At 45.6% G+C, this 22,201-nt stretch overlaps 1 protein-coding gene across 1 annotated transcript in view; it reads right to left on the minus strand.

Annotated features, from left to right (window-relative positions):
* LOC110525094 (glutamate receptor ionotropic, delta-2) overlaps positions 1–22,201 on the minus strand; it is a 644,456-nt gene that overhangs the window by 445,096 nt on the left and 177,159 nt on the right.

A 22,201-nucleotide genomic window follows, 5' to 3' on the forward strand; every position in this document is an offset into this window, starting at 1 on the left:
TAATACGAGGAAAACATCTAACGCTGACTTCAACTTGGCATTCCATACAAATCCTTCCATTACTAAGAGAAACCTGCTTTTTGTTCGCTTTCACATTATAAACAAAACGATGGTGAGATTGTTCTGTTACATCCTGAAATCAAAATGGATTAAATAGATGTATTTTCTCACCCATCTACACACAATGGCCCATAATGACAAAGTGAAAACATGTTATTAGAAGTTTTGGCAGATTTATCGAAAATGAATAGAGAAGTAGCTAATTTACATCAATACATGTTAGAACCACCTTTGGCAGTAATTACAGCTGTGAGTCTTTCTGGGTAAGTCTCTAAGAGCTTTGTACACCTGTATTGTACAATATTTGCACATTATTATAAAAAAAAATCTTCAAGCTCTGGTTGTTGATCATTGCTAGACAGCCATTTTCAAGTATTGCCATAGTTTTTCGAGCCGATTTAAATCAGAACTGTGAAACTGGAAAGCAGACTGTACACAGGCCTGTGCTTAGCTCTGTTCAGTTTATTTTTTATCCAAAAAACTCCTTAGTCAATGACAAACATGCCCATAACATGATGCAGCCACCATCATACTTGAAAGTATGTGGTACTCATTGATGTGTTGTGTTAGATTTGCCCCAAACAAACAATTTAAGTTAATTTCTTTGACACATTTTTTGCAGTTTTACTTTAGTGCCTTATAGCAAATAAAATGCTTGCTTAAACATTTTCTATTCTGTACAGGCTTCCTTCTTTTCACTCTGTCATGTAGGTTAGTATTGTGGAGTAACTACAATGTTGTTGATCCATCTTCAGTTTTCTCCATTCATAGCCATTAAACTCACTGTTTTAAAGTCCCCATTGGCCACATGGTGAAATCCCTGAGCGGTTTCCTTCAAATCCGATAACTGAGTTAGGAAAGAAACCTGTATCTTTGTAGTGACTGGGTGTATCGATACACCATCCAAAGTGTAATTAATAAATTCACCATGCTCAAAGGGATATTCAGGTGCTCTTCTTTGCGAGTCATTGGAAAACCTCCCTGGTCTTTGTGGTTGAATTTGTGTTTGAAATTCACTGCTTGGGCCTCCTGAGTGGAACAGAGGTCTAAATGAACGCATTGCAGTGCTAGAGGCGTCACTACAGACCCGGGATCGATCCCGGGCTGTGTGACAGCCGGCCGCGACCGGGAGACCAATGAAGCGGCACACGTCGTCCGGGTTACGGGAGGGTTTGGCCGCCAGAGATGTCCTTGTCCCCAATCTGTCTGTCATATCATCACGGTGGAATAATCCATCCCTGTGGATGATTAGGTGACAGTGATGTTATAATATATATACATGCATGCTGACTTCGGTCACCAGTTGTACTGTGTTTCCTCCGACAAATTGGTGCGGCTGGTATTTGGGTTAAGCGAGCAGTGTGTCAAGAAGCAGTGCGGCTTGGCAGGGTCACGTTTCAGAGGATTTTTATTTGATTTACTCTTATTTAGACCTTATTTTACCAGGTAAGTTGACTGAGAACACATTCTCAGTTACAGCAACGACCTGGGGAATAGTTACAGGGGAGAGGAGGGGGGATGAATGAGCCAATTGTAAACTGGGGATGATTAGGTGACCGTGATGATATGACGGTCAGATTGGGAATTTAGCCAGGACACCAGGGTTAACACCGCTACACTTAAGATAAGTGCCATGGGATCTTTAGTTACCACAGAGAGTCAGGACACCCGTTTAACGTCCCATCTGAAAGACGGCACCTTACACAAGGCAATGACCCCAATCACTGCCCTGGGGCATTGGGATTGTTTTTAGACCAGAGGAAAGGTTGCCTCCTACTGGCCCTCCAACACTACTTCCAGCAGCATCTAGTCTCCCATTCAGGGACCTACCAGGACCAATCCTGCTTAGCCTCAGGATGCATGGCTCCTGTTAATCCAGCCGCAGTCAGATTTCAAAAAGGCTTTACAGCGAAAGCAGACCATGCGATTATCTGAGGACAGTGCCCCGCATCCAAACACATGAAAATAATTTTCAACCAGGCAGGTGGCGACACAAAAGTCAGAAATAACAATATAATAAATGCCTTACCTTTGAAGATCTTCTTCTGCTGGCACTCCAAAATGTCCCAGAAAACAAAATGGTCCTTTTTTTTGATAATGCCCTTCTTTATATCCACAAAGTGTCCATTTATTTGGCGCTTTTGATTCAGAAATACACCGGTTTCAACTCACCCAACTTGACTACAAAGTATCTAATGAGTATCTAACCTGTAAACATGGTCCAAACATTTCAAACAACGTTCCCAATCCAACCTAAGGTATCCTAAAACGTAAATAATCAATCAAATTTAAGACGGAATATACTGTGTTCAATACCGGGTAAAAAACAACGTGAAGCACGTTCCAGTTCACGCGCACCAAAAACAGTAGAATCCATCTGGAGTGGCACTCACAAAGAACAGCTGTACTTCTTCATTTCTCAAAAGAAAAACACCTAGTGGAAGCCATAGGAACTGCAACCAGTTTCCTATTAAATAGGGCTTTCAATCGAAAACCAATGGGAAATACTATGACCTCAATTTTTTGTCCTCGGGGTTTCACCTGCCAAATCAGTTCTATTATACTCACAGACATTATTTTAACAGTTTTAGAAACTTTAGAGTGTTTTCCATCCAAATCTACCAATTATATGCATATCCTAGCTTCTGGACCTGAGTAACAAGCACTTTACTTTGGGCACGCTTTTCATCCAGATGTGAAAATACTGCCCCCTATCCCTAAGAATGAAAAACTATTATTGCACACAGAGTGAGTCCATGCACCTTATTACGAGACTTGTTAAGCAAATGTTTACTCCTGAACGTACTGTATTTAGGCATAACAAAGGGGTTAAATAGGCCTATATTGTAAAGGAGGTATAGTCCCAGGGCTATGTTGTTGTATAGGTGGAGTTATGGGCCAATTTGCATATATTCTTCAGTCCACATGTGGAACTGCATAAAAATATGTTTTAATTTTGTTTCAAACCATTTTGAAATGTTTATCCCAATGCCACACATTGGCCCCATTATTTAAAGAAAGACCTACATAATGTAGGATATATATATTTCAGTCAGAAACTGCCAGACTATCAATTCTCAATGGCTTTCTGCAGTCTGCAGTCTGGTTTATAAGTGTGTTTCATTTCCCAGGGAAATAGAACATAATCTATCGCTCTCCTTCCCCTGTTCCCTCACCTTACAGAATGGGAACACTCATCAGCTCAATCAATGGTGTTGCTCTCTAGTACCAGGAAGTGACCAAGTAGAAAGCATTTGACAGTAGGTTGATAGGAACAAAGCAGTCACAGTGTACTGAGTGAGCATATTCTTTCATCTGCAACACTTCAGGTTGACTTTAAATCAGTCGTTTAAACAGCAGGCTATAAAGTTGGAATTTAATACCCGGCAGGCAGTCAATAAAGGTTAATTAACATTGAGGGACAGTAGGAGACCTGCTGGGGGTTTATAATTAAACGGCCAATGGAGTTTAGTACACAGACGCTGTGGAGGAAAAGCTCACATTTGCCTCCACATTTTCTTATTAACATAACAGGAAAATACCTCCACCAAAAGGTAGAGAAGTTAAAACAACTGTTTGTTTTAGGCAAAATGGCCGCCGTAAATACTGCAACGTAATGGTGGCGGAAGTGAGCCGCCAGAACTCGCCAGCAGATGTTAAGCACAATAAAAAGGTAAATGCTTTCTTTTTCACATGACGAATATTACTGTATTTAAAACACACAAAAAACACCTGTTATGGAAGGGTTGAACTATACAGTGGGATACTACAGGGCGCTAAACTGCCGTTGTTTGAAGCAAATAGACAAATGGAGCTGGAGATGTTTGTGTGGGCAGGCGTATCTGGTTGTGTTTAAACGGGGGATGTGAAAGTGTTTACGCTGCATTTACATGTGGCTCCATCCAAAGAGTATAGGTAATGTGTTGCAATTACAGCAGATGTTGTGAAGTGCCTGGCTGAGTGGACACTGGGTTCTGTGAGGTGGGAAACACAGGAGGAATAGAAAGACTGTATAAGGAGAATGTGTGCGACTCACACCGAGAGTCCTTATGAAAGCAGCTTCTCACTGTGTCGGAGAGCAGATGAGATGCACTGGCGCCATATTAAAACAGTGATCATGCTAAGCAATGTCTGGGAGCTATTTTAGATATTACTGACAAGACCCTTTCTCTTTGTGATGGATGTGAAGGAGGTTTTATTGCCTGACTGTTATGTCTGTCGTTAGATGAATGAGACCAAAGCGCAGAGTGGAAAGTGTTCATGATTTTTAATACTGAACTCAGACAAAACAACAAAATACAAAAACCGAACGTAAAGTTCTGCAGGGATAGAAAGCAACTATGCAAAAACAAGATCCCACAAACTAAAGTGGGAAAAAAAGGCTGCCTAAGTATGATCCCCAATCAGAGACAACGATAGACAGCTGCCTCTGATTGGGAAGCATACCCGGCCAACAAAGAAATAGATAAACTAGAATGCCCACCCAAATCACAAATCTCTCTAAGGTCAGGGCGTGACACTGACCCAACAGGTAGTTTACTAGGCAGTCCCTTCACATGTTTGGAGAAAGAGAAAGAGAGGAAGAGAGAGCGAAAGAGAGAAAGAGAGAAAGAGAGAGATAGAGAGATAGAGAGATAGATAGATAAAAGGAAGAGAGAGAAAGAGAGGGTGCTCTGTCTACCCGCACCCATGGAAGCCAGGTGGGAGACTGGCTGGTGGGCAGGGATCCCGGAGGTTGGTGCTTCCCTCTCCACCTCTGCTCTTCACTGATAAATCTATTATTGACTGTCCATAATTACATTATTGTGCACATTTACACAAACACAGTGGTGTAGATGCACACAGGGGCTTGTCTTAGAGATGCTCCCACCAGTCTTCCACCAGAGATTTGATTAGTCACAGCGTACAGGCCTCAGACAGAGCTAACAGGATCGCACTAGTGTCAGAAATGTCCTATTACTCCGGCCATGCCTTAATCTCATTTCACTTATCTCCCATCCCGAGAAAAATAAGGAGCTGAAAAGAGGAAAGGCAGGGTTTTTTTTATTTTCACCTGACTTCCAGAAACCTTCCCTTTGCAATTCAACCTCATTAAGCTCAGGATTTCAGCGCCAGTTTCACTCAGAAGGACGTTTAAAAAAAATGATGTGATTCTCTTGTTACTGTGGTAAAAGACACAGAGAAAATAGGTTAATTGGCTGCTATAGCTGGTGATGATGTGTAAGGTTCCATAAAGAGTCACCCCCACACTGGGTAAGTCTGATTTCAAACACGTCAAAATAAACATCACCAAGTGAAAGAAAAAAGCAATATGACAAGAAGACAATGAAAGCAGTCATAGATGGTATGGTCGTAATAACACCAAAAGTGGAACTTGGTCTTTTTTTTCCCACCTCATTTTAATAATCTGTCATAAAGAAGAGAACATGTTCAACTTCATAAAAAAAAACACATTTTTCCATCTCATTGCTGAGAGCCCATACTGCAGCATTCGATGTCAGCAGAAGGAACCTCAACGACTAGGTGGCACGACGCGTACAAGGCAAGCAGGTATGAGCAAATCGACTCGGTGGCACGACGCATACAAGGCAAGCAGGTATGAGCAAATCGACTCGGTGGCACGACGCGTACAAGGCACAAGCAGGTATGAGCAAATCGACTCGGTGGCACGACGCGTACAAGGCAAGCAGGTATGAGCAAATCGACTCGGTGGCACGACGCGTACAAGGCAAGCAGGTATGAGCAAATCGACTCGGTGGCACGACGCGTACAAGGCAAGCAGGTATGAGCAAATCGACTCGGTGGCACGACGCGTACAAGGCAAGCAGGTATGAGCAAATCGACTCGGTGGCACGACGCGTACAAGGCAAGCAGGTATGAGCAAATCGACTCGGTGGCACGACGCGTACAAGGCAAGCAGGTATGAGCAAATCGACTCGGTGGCACGACGCGTACAAGGCAAGCAGGTATGAGCAAATCGACTCGGTGGCACGACGCGTACAAGGCAAGCAGGTATGAGCAAATCGACTCGGTGGCACGACGCGTACAAGGCAAGCAGGTATGAGCAAATCGACTCGGTGGCACGACGCGTATAAGGCAAGCAGGTATGAGCAAATCGACTCGGTGGCACGACGCGTACAAGGCAAGCAGGTATGAGCAAATCGACTCGGTGGCACGACGCGTACAAGGCAAGCAGGTATGAGCAAATCGACTCGGTGGCACGACGCGTATAAGGCAAGCAGGTATGAGCAAATCGACTCGGTGGCACGACGCGTATAAGGCAAGCAGGTATGAGCAAATCGACTCGGTGGCACGACGCGTATAAGGCAAGCAGGTATGAGCAAATCGACTCGGTGGCACGACGCGTATAAGGCAAGCAGGTATGAGCAAATCGACTCGGTGGCACGACGCGTATAAGGCAAGCAGGTACGAGCTAATCCATTAGGGATGTAAAAAGACAATACAGACTCCAACTTTAATTGATGTTCGACAACTACAGACTATCATAGACTACAAAGGCAAATCCAGCTGTGACGTGCCCACCGAAGCCTCTCTCCCAGACGAGCTTAACACATTTTTTAAGGGCTCCCGAGTGGCGCAGCAGTCTAAGGCACTGCATCTCAGTGCTAGAGGTGTCACTATAGACCCTTGCTCGTATCAAAACCGGCCATGATTGGGGGTCCCAAAGAGCGGTGCACAATTGGCCCAGCGTCGTCTGGGGTAGGCCGTCATTGTAAAACAATAACTTGTTCTTAACTGACTTGGCCAGTTAAATAATGATTAAATACATTCTATGCTGGTGTCGAGGCAGACAATACCGCGCCATCCAGGATGACTCTTGCTGCTCAGGACAACCAGGTGCTTTTGCTCTCTGAGGCTGAAGTGAGAAAAACTACACACACTTGCGCAACACACAGACACGCACACACACACACACACACTTGCGCAACACACAGACACACAGACACAGTGATTCATCCTACTTCTGGGGTCTACTGCTCTGCTACTGCTCTATACTCTGTTGTGACCATGTGACGCGGGTCAGAAAGTTTTCAGATGGTAAACAATTGTAGAAACAGAAAGCCTGATTTCTCTTAGTGTTAAAACCAGAGTTCATGATCAAACAAATCAAATCAAATCTCATTTTATGTGTCACATACACATGGTTAGCAGATGTTAATGCGAGTGTAGCAAAATGCTTGTGCTTCTAGTTCCGACAATGCAGTAATATCTAACAAGTAATCTATCAATTTCAACTGCCTAATACACACAGATGTAAAGTGATGGAATAAGAATATGTACATAAAAATATATGGATGAGCGATGGCTGAACGGCATATGCAAGATGCAATAGATGGTATAACATGCACTATATACATATGAGATGAGCAATGTAAGATATGTAAACATTACTAAAGTGCCATTTTTTAAAAAGTGATTAGTGATCCATTTATTAAAGTGGATAATGAGGCAGCAGCCTCTCTGTGTTAGTGATGGCTGTTTAACAGTCTGACGGCCTTGAGATAGAAGCTGTTTTTCAGTCTCTCTGTCCCAGCTTTGATGCACCTGTACTGACCTCGCCTCCTCGACGGTAGCGGGGTGAACAGGCAGTGGCTCAGGTGGTTGTTGTCCTTGATGATCTTTTTGGCCTTCCTGTGACATCGGGTGCTGTAGGTGTCCTGGAGGGCAGGTAGTTTGCCCCTGGTGATGCGTTGTGCAGACCGCACCACCCTCTGCGGTTGAGGGCAGTGGGGTTGCCGTACCAGGCGGTGATACAGCCCGACAGGATGCTCTTGATTGTGCATCTGTAAAAGTCTGTGAGGGTTTTAGGTGACAAGCCAAATTTGTTCAGCCTCCTAAGGTTGAAGAGGCTCTGTTGCGCCTTCTTACCCACATTGTCTGTGTGGGTGGACCATTTTTTGTTGATGTTCAGTGAGAGTTTGTTTTCCTGACACCACACTCCGAGTGCCCTCACCTCATCCCTGTAGGCTGTCTTGTTGTTGTTGGTAATCAAGCCCACTTGATGTGTTGTCTGCAAACTTGATGATTGAGTTGGAGGTGTGCATGGCCACGCAGTCATGGGTGAACAGGGAGTACAGGAGGGGGCTGAGCATGTACCCTTGTGGGGCCCCAATGTTGAGGATCAGTGAAGTAGTGGAGATGTTGTTTCCTACCTTCACCACCTGGGGTTGGCCCGTCAGAAAGTCCAGGAACCAATTGCACAGGGCGGGGTTGAGACCCAGGGCCTCAAGCTTAATGATGAGCTTGGCGGATACTATGGTGTTGAATGCTGAGCTGTAGTCAATAAACAGCATTCTTATATAGGTATTCCTCTTGTCCAGATGGGTTAGGGCAGTGTGCAGTGTGATGGCGATTGCATTGTCTGTGAATATGTTGGGGCGGTATACAAACTGAAGTGGGTCTAGGGTGGCAGGTAAGGTGGAGGTGATATGATCCTTGACTAGCCTCTCAAAGCACTTCATGATGACAAAAGTGAGTGCTATGGGGCGAAATTAATTTAGTTCAGTTACCTTTGCCCTCTTGGGTGGCCATCTTGAAGCATGTGGGGACAGCAGACTGGGATAGGGAGCGATTGAATATGTCCGTAAAACACACCAGCCAGCTGGTCTGCGCATGCTCTGAGGACACAGCTAGTGATGCCATCTGGATCAGCAGCCTTAAGAGGGTTAATACGTTTAAATGTCTTACTCACGTCGGTGGCACTGTATTATCCTCAAAGCGGGCAAAGAAGGTGTTTAGTTTGTCTGGAAGCAAGACGTCAGTGTCCGTGATGTGGCTGGTTCTCTTTTTGTAGCCCGTAATTGCCTGTAGACCTTGCCACATACGTATCGTGTCTGAGCCGTTGAATTGTGACTCCACTTTGTCCCTATACCGAAATTCCGCTTTTTTGATTGCCTTGCGGAGGGAATACCTACACTGTTTATATTCGGTCATATTCTTAGTCATCTTTCCATGGTTGAATGCGGTGGTTCGCTCTTTCAGTTTTGTGCGAATGCCGCCATCTATCCACGGTTTCTGGTTAGGGTAGGTTTTATTAGTCACAGTGGGTACAACATCTCCAATGCACTTCCTTATAAACTCACTAACAGCATAGAGTAGAGTCAGCATATAAATCAATGTAATTCTCTGAGGCTTCCCGGAACATTTCCCAGTCCGCGTGATCAAAACAATCTGTAAGCGTGGATTCCGATTGGTCAGACCTGCGTTGAATGGTTCTAGTCATGGGTACATCCTGTATGAGTTTTTGCCTGTAGGAATGTAGGAGTAAAATGGAGTCGTGGTCGGATTTGCCGAAGGGAGGTGGGGAGGACCTTGTATGCATCGCGGAAGTTAGTGTAGCAGTGGTCCAGTGTATTGCCTGCGCGCATTCTACAGTCAATGTGCTGATAGAATTTAGGTAGCCTTGTTCTTAAATTAGCTTTGTTAAAATCCCTAGCTACAATAAATGCGACATTAGATTTCCAGTTTACATAGAGTCAAGTGAAGTTCCTTGAGGGCCGTAGTGGTATCTGCTTGGGGGGGAGGAGGGGGGGGGGGGGCTACATGACTGTGACTATAATCGAAGATAATTCTCTTGGGAGATAATGTGGTCTGCATTTGATTGTAAGGAATTCTAGGTCAGGTGAACAAAAGGACTTGAGTTCCTGTATGTTGTTATGATTACACCATGAGTCATTAATCATGAAGCATACACCCCCGCCCTTCTTCTTCCCAGAGATAGGTTTATTTCTGTCAGCGTGATGTATGAAGAAACCCGGTGGCTGTACCGACTCCGACAACATATCCCGAGAGAGCCATGTTTCCGAGAATGTTACAATCTCTGATGTCTCTCTGGAAAGCAACCCTTGCCCTAATTTCGTATACCTTGCTATCTAGAGACTAGACATTGGCGAGTAATGGTGGTGTGCATGCCTCCGTCTACCCCTTCAGCGGCGACATTGTTTTGGATTGGCCTCTGGGATTAAATCCAATGTCCTGGGTGGTGGTCCGAAACAAAGGATCCTCTTCGGAAAAGTCGTATTCCTGGTCGTAATGTTGGTAAATTGACGTCGCTCTTATATCTAATAGTTCTTCCAGGCTGTATGTAATAACACTCAAGATTTTCTGGGCTAACAATGTAGGAAATAATACATAAAAAACAAAATACTGCATAGTTTCCTAAAGACTCAAAGCGAGGCAACCCTCTCTGTTGGCGCCATCTTGGATCATCACAGTGTACTGGTGGCGACTTCCCAACCTTCAACACAGCAGAGACGCTAGTGATCATTCTACCCTGGTCTCCAGACTGACGGTGGTCTTTCCACCCTGGTCTCAAGGCTGACAGTGGTCTTTCCACCCTGGTCTCAAGGCTGACGGTGGTCTTTCCACCCTGGTCTCAAGGCTGACGGCGGTCTCCTACACTGGTCTCCAGGTTGACGGTGGTCTTTCTACCCTGGTCTTAAGGCTGACGGCGGTCTCTTACACTGGTCTTCAGGCGGACGGTGGTCTTTCCACCCTGGTCTTAAGGCTGAAGGCAGTCTCCTACACTGGTCTCCAGGCAGACGGTGGTCTTTCCACCCTGGTCTCAAGGCTGACGGCGGTCTCCTACACTGGTCTCCAGGCCGACTATGGTCTTTCTACCCTGATGGTGGTCTTTCTACCCTGGTCTTCAGGTTGACGGTGGTCTTTCTAACCTGGTCTCCAGGCTGATGGTGGTCTTTCTACCCTGATGGTGGTCTTTCTACCCTGGTCTTCAGGTCGACGGTGGTCTTTCTACCCTGGTCTCCAGGCTGATGGTGGTCTTTCTAGCCTGATGATGGTCTTTCTACCCTGGTCTTCAGGTTGACGGTGGTCTTTCTACCCTGGCTTCCAGACTGACGGTGGTCTTTCTACCCTGATGGTGGTCTTTCTACCCTGGTCTTCAGGTTGACGGTGGTCTTTCTACCCTGGTCTCCAGACTGACGGTGGTCTTTCCACCCTGGTCTCAAGGCTGACGGTTGATAAGCCAATATAATAGTAGCTATACAGAAACAATGAACCATTGATGTTCACATTGATGTTCACATTGATGCTCACATAAATAATGACAGATTTTGGTTTTCACCAATACTTTAGTGCAGTGTAGCCATGATACCAAATCTCTGGGGTCCAGACAGGCACTTATTCTGATGAAGGCTGGCAAATCCAAAATGTCATTGAGTTTCTGTGGCGGTATTCGTAAGTAAGATGATCGTTGGGAAAAAAAAAATACAGGCTGATCTGTGATCTCTAAGCTCAAAGAGCCGATACAGGCCCATTGACAGAGGACAAAGTTACAGTTGGGAAAAGAAGATCAAAAAGTGCTCCCTTCACATCACTCCAGAAGAATCCCAGGGCCTTTGGCTTAAGAGTAGACTTCTCAGCCATCTATCTGTCAATGACACCATGCATTATTAAAGCTGTTATTGAAATGGCCCAGTGTTGAGCTTACCAACGCAAAGGCATTAGAAGCCTTCTGCTCTCAGACAAGCACAAGCGCCCTCTTTAGTGGAACAGAGGCAGGGTGAGTGACACTCCTTAGGCAGATTTTCCGCTTTAAGAAGCGAATCCCTCTTTCGGTCCAATCAGTAGGATTTAAATTGTGACAGGCGTTCTCTCGGATGATTATCGTCCACAGTTGTGTGGAGCTGCCATGATTGTTTGACAGAGACCTGTCAGAAGCTCTAGATTAGAGACTTTGACATGTGAAATGGATCCATCTCTCGATTTTTTTGTAAAAAACGTGATTGGTTATATAGGACTTCCTGGTTTCATGGCATCTATTCAACAGAACAGCGCAGCTATCTTTAGACATCCAATCAGCGCTGGCTGGTGAGCTGGTGAACTGTGATTGAGGATCAAGGGGCTGCTTAATGGCAGCCATGAATCCAGGTGCAATGAGGGGTAACCCTGTTATAAACAAGGCTCGCTCCTGTTCTCGGGCTAATGTTGCATCTGACACTTAAGGGCTGATCCCAAACCAGCTTTAGGAGAGGGCTAATCTGGGCCAGAAGCCAGGGTTGGTGAGCATTCATGTGCAGTGTGCATATAGACTTGACAGTCCCAGAATGCCTCTGATTGACCACTGTGGCTGTATGCTTTTAAACACAGCGGGGAGGAGCTAGGGGTATTCAAATCTGATCCTGGACGTCTGGGGTACTGATGATGCTTTTCTGTTCTATCTGATCATTACCTGATCATCACCCACCTGTTGACCTAGGTCTAAATCAGTCCTTTTTTAGATGGGGGAAGAATGAAAATCAGCAGTTGAACTGGCTGTAAGTTTAAGATTTGAATTTGCCTGAACTGAAGCGTCTCCTCTGTCCAAAGTGCAATTGTGTCCAAAATCATAAAATTGTGTTGCAAAAATATTTGATTGGTTTGATTGATGGTAGATTGTGAGTTCACCAAAGGGTTGCACTTTTTAATTAGGATTTCATTACTACAAGTGCTATTAAGAATTAACAAGCTGGAGGAGGATCTAAGAATGATGACATTTCATGATTTAGTTTGAGGACAAACAATTATAAAATCACTTCAAAGGCTAATATAAAAATGTCTTAGTTCTTCTCTTATTGTACACGATATTACCACTAACGGTCTGCTTTAATTTTCACTTCATCATTCAATAAACCGCTGCACAGATACTCTAAATCCGGTACGTAACGGCACTGATAAGTCTAATATTCACACACAGCTATTCCTCCAGATTCATCCTTCAGTTCAAACTACTATTGATTTTAAATCACCATAGTAAACAGTAGATACTGCATTGGGCCATAGACCATGATTTTGTTTTGTTTTATTCTGACAGATTGTATTTCCTATTTTCCCTCGTTGGAGAAAATGCACACAAGCTTTAGCCGGTTTGGTTCTCTCCTTGCAGGGGGGATATTTATAATCACAAACATTCATAATGAAATCAAATGGACACATAAACTACATTAAAATCTGTGGCGCAGGAGCGTATTTTCTCCCAGGATGCGTCTACCTACATAACTGATTGGTTTAGCTTCCTGAGATGTCATCTACCTGGACGTCAAATGGTGAAAAGAGAAATCTCCCACTACTCTCCCTCCCTCCCTCCTGCTGGCTCGTAGCTCTCTGGCCAAGGATAGTTATGTTTCTGGGCACTCTGGATCCTCTCTTTCAGAAAAGCCAAATTCATCTCTGTTTTCATTAAGAAGCTTTGAGGTTATTCATTTATGTGCTTAAAAGAGGTATTGATTCAGGGCAGAATATGACACTACCGTTTGGCATACGATCCCCGCTAAAGTTGGATGTAAGGCTGAATATTTTCCCGGTATTTTACAAATATTCAACGCCGAGAATAAATCCCTTTTCTCCTGGGTAACCCTGTATTTCCCACCAAAACCAGAAGTGTCATTCAAAAGCATATAAATAGGCCTATGTTTGGATTCGACTATAGCTTTCGAACCTGACGCTACCTGGGCCTGATGAGCCAAACATTAAGTAAATGTTATAAGACCTACATTAAAATACTTTTTATGAGCCCAAGCCCAAAAAAGCCCAAATGATTGTGCTATTTTCCAATACACACATAATATTTAGGCTACTGCACATTACGCATGACTGAAACACATAAAAGCCCATAGATGTAGCTAGCTAAATGCTCTCTTGGGTAAAATAAATGAAACTAGCTCCAGTAGGCTAATCATTTGAGTGTGGACTGTATTACTGTACTGTATTGTATTATACCCTATTATATTGACTGGAATTGTATTATATTGACTGGAATTACGCAAATATATATATACACAACATGGCCATAAGGGTAGTGGCAGGGTAGGACTAGTAACTGAAAGGTTGCAAGTTCATATCCCCGAGCTGACAAGGTAAAAATCTGTTGTTCTGCCCCTGAACAGGCAGGGGCAGAACAACATTGAAAATAAGAATATGTTCTTAACTGACTTGCCTAGTTAAATAAAGGTAAAATAAAAAAAGAATGTGGACACCCCTTTAAATGAGTGGATTCTGCTATTTCAGCCACACCCATTGCTGACAGGTGTATAAAATCAAGCAAACAGCGATGCAATCTCCATAGACAAACATTGGCAGTAGAATAGCCCGTACTGAAGAGCTCAGTGACTTTCAACGTGGGTGCCACCTTTCAAACAAGTCAGTTTGTCAAATTTCGGCCCTGATAGAGCTGCTCCGGTTAAGTGTAAATCAAATCAAATTGTATTTGTCACATGCCACATGCCACGAATACAACACCTTGTAGTGAAATGCTTGCTTACAAGCCCTTAACCAACAATGCAGTTCAAGAAAGAGAGTTAAGAAAATATTTACTAACTAAAGTAAAAAAATCAATACAAAGTAACTGCCCTAGGTTGCAACACTCACTACCGAGTTCCAAACTACCTCTGAAAGTAACGTCAGTACAATAACTGTTTGTCGGGAGCTTCATGAAATGGGTTTCCATGGCCAAGCAGCCACACACAAGCCTAAGAACACCATGTGCAATGCCAAGCGTCTGGCCACACACAAGCCTAAGAACACCATGTGCAATGCCAAGCGTCTGCCGGAGTGGTGTAAAGCTCGCCACCATTACATTTTGGAGCAGTGGGAACACATTCTCTGGAGTGATGAATCACACTTCACTATCTGGCAATCCGCCGGCGGAATCTGGGTTTGGTGGATGTCAGGAGAATGCTACCTGCTCGAATGCATAGTGCCAACTGTAAAGTTTGGTGGAGGAGTAATAATGGTCTGGGGCAGTTTTTCATGGTTCAGGCTAGGCCCCTTAGTTCCAGTGAAGAAAAATCTCAACGCTACAATATACAATGACATTCTAGACGATTTTGTGCTTACAACTTTGTGGCAACAGTTTAGGGAAGGACCTTTCTTGTTTCATCATGACAATGCCCTTGTGCACAAAACGAGGTCCATACAGAAATGGTTTGTTGAGATCGGCGTGGAAGAACTTGGCTGGCCTGCACAGAGCCCTGACCTCAACCCCATCGAACACCTTTGGGATGAATTGGAACTCCTACTGCGAGCCAGGCCTAATCGCCCAAGCTCACTAATGCTCTTGTGGCTGAATGGAAGCAGGTCGCTGCAGCAACGTTATAACATCTTGTGGAATGCCTTCCAAGAACAGTGGAGGCAGTTCTAGCAGCAAAGAGGGGACCAACTCCATATTAGACGACCGTGATATCGGAATGAGATGTTCGTCGAGCAGTGTCCAAACACTTTTGTATGTAGTGTAATAGGGCCTATTTATATAATTAGTAGGCTGACTCATACATACAGTGCATTCGGAAAGTATTCAGACCCCTTCACTTTTTACACATTTTGTTATGTTACAACCTTACTCTAAAATGGATTGAATTAATTGGTATACTCATCAAGTTACACACACTACCCCATAATGACAAAGCGAAAAAAGGGTTTAATAATTTAGAAAAAAACAGAAATACCTTATTTACATAAATATTCAGAAGGGGGAGACTCAACATTGAGCTCAGGTGCATCCTGTTTCCATTGATCATCCTTAAGATGTTTCTACAACTTGATTGGAGTCTACCTGTGGTAAATTTAATTGATTGGACATGATTTGGAAAGGCACACACCTGTCTAGAAAAGGTCCGACAGTTGACAGTGCATGTCAGAGCAAAAACCAAGCCATGAGGTTGAAATAATTGTCCATAGAGCTCCGAGACAGGACTGTGTCTAGTCATAGATGGTGGGAAGGGTACCAAAATATTTCTGCAGCATTGAAGGTCCCAAGAACACAGTGGCCTCCATCATTCTTAAATGGAATAATTTTCGAACTACCAAGACTATTACTAGAGCTGGCCGCCCGGCCAAACTGAGCAATTGGGGGAGAAGGGCCTTGGTCAGGGAGGTGACCAATAATCTAATGGTCACTCTGACAGAGCTCCAGAGCTCCTCTGTGGAGATGGGAGAACCTTCCAGAAGGACAACCATCTCTGCAGCACTCCAACCAATCAGGCCTTTATGGTAGATTGGCTAGACGGAAGCCACCACTCGGTAAAAGGCACATGACAGCCCGTTTGGAGTTAGCCAAAAGGCACCTAAAGAACTCTCAGACCATGAGAAACAAGATTCTCTGGTCTGATGAAACCAATACTGAACTCTTTCGCCTGAATGCCAAGCGTCACATCTGGAGGAAACCTGGCACCATCATTACGGTGACGCATGGTGGTGGCAGCGTCATGCTGTGGGGATGTTTTTCAGCGGCAGGGACTTGGAGACAAGTCAGGATCAAGGGAAAGATGATCGGAGCAAAGTACAGAGAGATCCTTGATGAAAACCTGTATGAGAGCGCTCAGGACCTCAAACTGGGGCGAAGGTTCAATTTCCAACAGTACAACGACCCTATGCACACTGCCAAGGCTTGAGAGGATCTGCAGAGAATAATGGGAAAAACTCCCAAACAAATGCAGATGTGCCAAGCTTGTTGCGTCATACCCAAGAAGACGTGAGGCTGCAATCGCTACAAAGGTGCTTCAACAAAGTACTGAGTAAAGGGTTTGAATACTTATGTAAATGTAATATTTCAGTTCTTTATTTTTTACAAATTAGCAAAAAAAAAATGTAAATACGTTTTTGCTTTGTCATTATGTAGATTGATGTGATTAAAAACAATTCAATCCATTTTAGAATAAGGCTGTAACGTAACTGTCGGTCCCCACCCTGAGATGGGCTGTCTGTCCCCACCCTGAGATGGGCTGTCTGTCCCCACCCTGAGATGGGCTGTCGGCCCCCACCCTGAGATGGGCTGTCGGTCCCCACCCTGAGATGGGCTGTCTGTCCCCACCCTGAGATGGGCTGTCTGTCCCCACCCTGAGATGGGCTGTCTGTCCCCACCCTGAGATGGGCTGTCTGTCCCCACCCTGAGATGGGCTGTCTGTCCCCACCCTGAGATTGGCTGTCTGTCCCCACCCTGAGATGGGCTGTCTGTCCCCACCCTGAGATGGGCTGTCTGTCCCCTCCCTGAGATGAGCCTTGGGGCTATTTAAACAGAGAAACTGCCTGAGGTGGTGAGGTGGGGTCTGTCTTAACCTGAGGAACCCCCCCCCCCCCCAGGTGGAGGCTGTCGGTCCCCACCCTGAGATGGGCTGTCTGTCCCCTCCCTGAGATGGGCTGTCGGTCCCCACCCTGAGCATTGATGATTGATCATGCAGAGAGCAGAGAGGCTGTAGAGAATCCAGATTTAGACATCTCATATAATTGAACAGTTCCATTTCACGTCATGCTGTTCATATAAATACTTTATTATAATTTACTTTTTTTGTAAATTTGTTTCTCACAGTTATTTATGTCGGGAAAAGGGAGTATTTTTGGGCGGTAAATCTCGGTAACCATGTTCCCGCCATTTCACCCTAGTTGGATAGCGTTGACCAGTGTACAGTGACTGATGCAATTTAGGTCTCTCGCTCAAGGGTACAGAAGCAATAGCTAAACTAAAAAGAACTTGACTGTAAGCAATTACTCTGCAGTTCATCAAAGCCACACTTCATTCCATCAGAAGAATTACCTCATTCTGAACATAGACAAAACAAATTGGAATTCTCTTGGCCTTATATGATCTTGGAGGGACTGGGGGAATTAAATATTCAAATATATTTCCTTTAAAAAGTCTAAGCTGGCCTAAAATGTAAAACATCTATGGGTTGTAATGTGTCTTCAGATTTCCCCAAGAGGGTTATTAAAAAAAGCTGTAGGGCATTTTGTAAAAGTAAGAAAGTGTAAATTGTTGCTATGAGCATGCTATTACATCAAAGCAGCCTTGTCCCACTGTACCAATGGAACATAACCGTGTTCCATGTGTTACCTCAGCAGCTCTAACCGTCCTGACACCAGACACATTTGGCATGTTTTCATTTTCTTCAAAGAACTTTGAAGACGGGAAGCCTTGGGGCTATTTAAACAGAGAAACTGCCTGAGGTGGTGAGGTGGGGTCTGTCTTAACCTGAGGACCCCCCCCCCCCAGGTGGAGGAGAAGGCTCGGATTCACTTCACCTCCACACCAAATATCCTGACCTACAGCTGGCCCAACACCTCTCAATATCCCTCTTTAGTACATGACAGTGGAGCCGGGCTTTCTGTCTGTGCCCTGTAAACTCCTAGAACTCAACCTATAACACCACAGCTCAACAATATAGCACACGCATGACTGGCATTAACCATGGATGAGCTGCTTCAATTAACAGCCGTGCTGAGAGAGAAGGGGGAGAGGGCGAGAGAGAAGGGGGATAGAGATAGACAGAGGCACAACCCAGCACCGCTACACTACAATAACTATACAGTGTGTGCCCTGCCAATCGACTCAGTCCCTCAGCATCATGTCTATAGTGAAACATGAGTGATAGCAGGCCCTGTGTTTACACTATCACCATGAGTTACAGCAGGCCGTGTGTTTACACCACCACCATGAGTTACAGCAGGCCCTGTGTTTACACCACCACCATGAGTGACAGCAGGCCCTGTGCTTACACCACCACCATGAGTTACAGCAGGCCCTGTGTTTACACTGTCACCATGAGTTACAGCAGGCCCTGTGTTTACACCACCACCATGAGTTACAGCAGGCCCTGTGTTTACACTGTCACCATGAGTTACAGCAGGCCCTGTGTTTACACTGTCACCATGAGTTACAGCAGGCCCTGTGTTTACACTGTCACCATGAGTTACAGCATGCCCTGTGTTTACACCACCACCATGAGTTACAGAAGGTCCTGTGTTTACACCGTCACCATGAGTTGCAGCAGGCCCTGTGTTTACACTGTCGCCATGAGTTACAGCAGGCCCTGTGTTTACACTGTCACCATGAGTTACAGCAGGCCCTGTGTTTACACTGTCACCATGAGTTACAGCAGGCCCTGTGTTTACACTGTCACCATGAGTTACAGCAGGCCCTGTGTTTACACCACCACCATGAGTTACAGCAGGCCCTGTGTTTACACTGTCACCATGAGTTACAGCAGGCCCTGTGTTTACACTGTCACCATGAGTTACAGCAGGCCCTGTGTTTACACTGTCACCATGAGTTAAAACAGGCCCTGTGTTTACACTGTCACCATGAGTGACAGCAGGCCCTGTGTTTACACCACCACCATGAGTGACAGCAGGCCTTGTGTTTACACTGTCACCATGAGTTACAGCAGGCCCTGTGTTTACCCTGTCAACATGAGTTACAGCAGACCCTGTGTTTACACCACCACCATGAGTGACAGCAGGCCGTGTGTTTATACCACCACCATGAGTGACAGCAGGCCCTGTGTTTACACTGTCACCATGAGTTACAGCAGGCCCTGTGTTTACACCACCACCATGAGTGACATCAGGCCCTGTGTTTAAACTGTCACCATGAGTTACAGCAGGCCCTGTGTTTACACCACCACCATGAGTGACAGCAGGCCCTGTGTTTACACCACCACCATGAGTTACAGCAGGCCCTGTGTTTACACCACCACCATGAGTGACTGCAGGCCCTGTGTTTACACTGTCACCATGAGTTATAGCAGGCCCTGTGTTTACACTGTCACCATGAGTTAAAACAGGCCCTGTGTTTACACTGTCACCATGAGTGACAGCAGGCCCTGTGTTTACACCACCACCATGAGTGACAGCAGGCCTTGTGTTTACACTGTCACCATGAGTTACAGCAGGCCCTGTGTTTACCCTGTCAACATGAGTTACAGCAGACCCTGTGTTTACACCACCACCATGAGTGACAGCAGGCCGTGTGTTTATATCACCACCATGAGTGACAACAGGCCCTGTGTTTACACTGTCACCATGAGTTACAGCAGGCCCTGTGTTTACACCACCACCATGAGTGACATCAGGCCCTGTGTTTAAACTGTCACCATGAGTTACAGCAGGCCCTGTGTTTACACCACCACCATGAGTGACAGCAGGCCCTGTGTTTACACCACCACCATGAGTTACAGCAGGCCCTGTGTTTACACCACCACCATGAGTGACTGCAGGCCCTGTGTTTACACCACCACCATGAGTGACTGCAGGCCCTGTGTTTCCACTGTCACCATGAGTTATAGCAGGCCCTGTGTTTACACCACTACCATGAGTTACAGCAGGCCCTGTGTTTATATTGTCACCATGAGTTACAGCAGGCCCTGTGTTTACACTGTCACCATGAGTTACAGCAGGCCCTGTGTTTACACTGTCACCAGGAGTTACAGCAGGCCCTGTGTTTACACCACCACCATGAGTGACAGCAGGCCCTGTGTTTACACCACCACCATGAGTGACAGCAGGCCCTGTGTTTACACCACCACCATGAGTTACAGCAGGCCCTGTGTTTACACCACCACCATGAGTGACTGCAGGCCCTGTGTTTACACTGTCACCATGAGTTATAGCAGGCCCTGTGTTTACACTGTCACCATGAGTTAAAACAGGCCCTGTGTTTACACTGTCACCATGAGTGACAGCAGGCCCTGTGTTTACACCACCACCATGAGTGACAGCAGGCCTTGTGTTTACACTGTCACCATGAGTTACAGCAGGCCCTGTGTTTACCCTGTCAACATGAGTTACAGCAGACCCTGTGTTTACACCACCACCATGAGTGACAGCAGGCCGTGTGTTTATATCACCACCATGAGTGACAACAGGCCCTGTGTTTACACTGTCACCATGAGTTACAGCAGGCCCTGTGTTTACACCACCACCATGAGTGACATCAGGCCCTGTGTTTAAACTGTCACCATGAGTTACAGCAGGCCCTGTGTTTACACCACCACCATGAGTGACAGCAGGCCCTGTGTTTACACCACCACCATGAGTTACAGCAGGCCCTGTGTTTACACCACCACCATGAGTGACTGCAGGCCCTGTGTTTACACCACCACCATGAGTGACTGCAGGCCCTGTGTTTCCACTGTCACCATGAGTTATAGCAGGCCCTGTGTTTACACCACTACCATGAGTTACAGCAGGCCCTGTGTTTATATTGTCACCATGAGTTACAGCAGGCCCTGTGTTTACACTGTCACCATGAGTTACAGCAGGCCCTGTGTTTACACTGTCACCAGGAGTTACAGCAGGCCCTGTGTTTACACCACCACCATGAGTGACAGCAGGCCCTGTGTTTACACCACCACCATGAGTGACAGCAGGCCGTGTGTTTATACCACCACCATGAGTGACAGCAGGCCCTGTGTTTACACTGTCACCATGAGTTACAGCAGGCCCTGTGTTTACACCACCACCATGAGTGACATCAGGCCCTGTGTTTACACTGTCACCATGTGTTACAACAGGCCCTGTGTTTACACCACCACCATGAGTTACAGCAGGCCATGTGTTTACACCACCACCATGAGTGACTGCAGGCCCTGTGTTTACACTGTCACCATGAGTTACAGCAGGCCCTGTGTTTACACCACCACCATGAGTGACATCAGGCCCTGTGTTTACACTGTCACCATGTGTTACAACAGGCCCTGTGTTTACACCACCACCATGAGTTACAGCAGGCCATGTGTTTACACCACCACCATGAGTGACTGCAGGCCCTGTGTTTACACCACCACCATGAGTTACAGCAGGCCCTGTGTTTACACTACCACCATGAGTGACTGCAGGCCCTGTGTTTACACTGTCACCATGAGTGACTGCAGGCCCTGTGTTTACACTATCACCATGAGTTACAGCAGGCCCTGTGTTTACACCACCACCATGAGTTACAGCAGGCCCTGTGTTTACACTACCACCATGAGTGACTGCAGGCCCTGTGTTTACACTGTCACCATGAGTTACAGCAGGCCCTGTGTTTACACTACCACCATGAGTGACTGCAGGCCCTGTGTTTACACTGTCACCATGAGTGACTGCAGGCCCTGTGTTTACACTATCACCATGAGTTACAGCAGGCCCTGTGTTTACACCACTACCATGAGTTACAGCAGGCCCTGTGTTTACACTGTCACCCTGAGTTCCAGCAGACCCTGTGTTTACAGTATCACCATGAGTTACAGGGAGCAAACTGGGAAAAATTATTGATTGATCCAGCATGCTGCCAAGTTTGATGCATGTGTGTAGCCACGCGACAGCGTCTCTACACACGTGTGTGTTTGATAGTGATTTGCATACATAAATGGGT

Source organism: Oncorhynchus mykiss, chromosome 6 (assembly GCF_057628025.1).
Source record: "Oncorhynchus mykiss isolate SJ-2025 chromosome 6, ASM5762802v1, whole genome shotgun sequence".
Taxonomy (NCBI): Eukaryota; Metazoa; Chordata; class Actinopteri; order Salmoniformes; family Salmonidae; genus Oncorhynchus; species Oncorhynchus mykiss.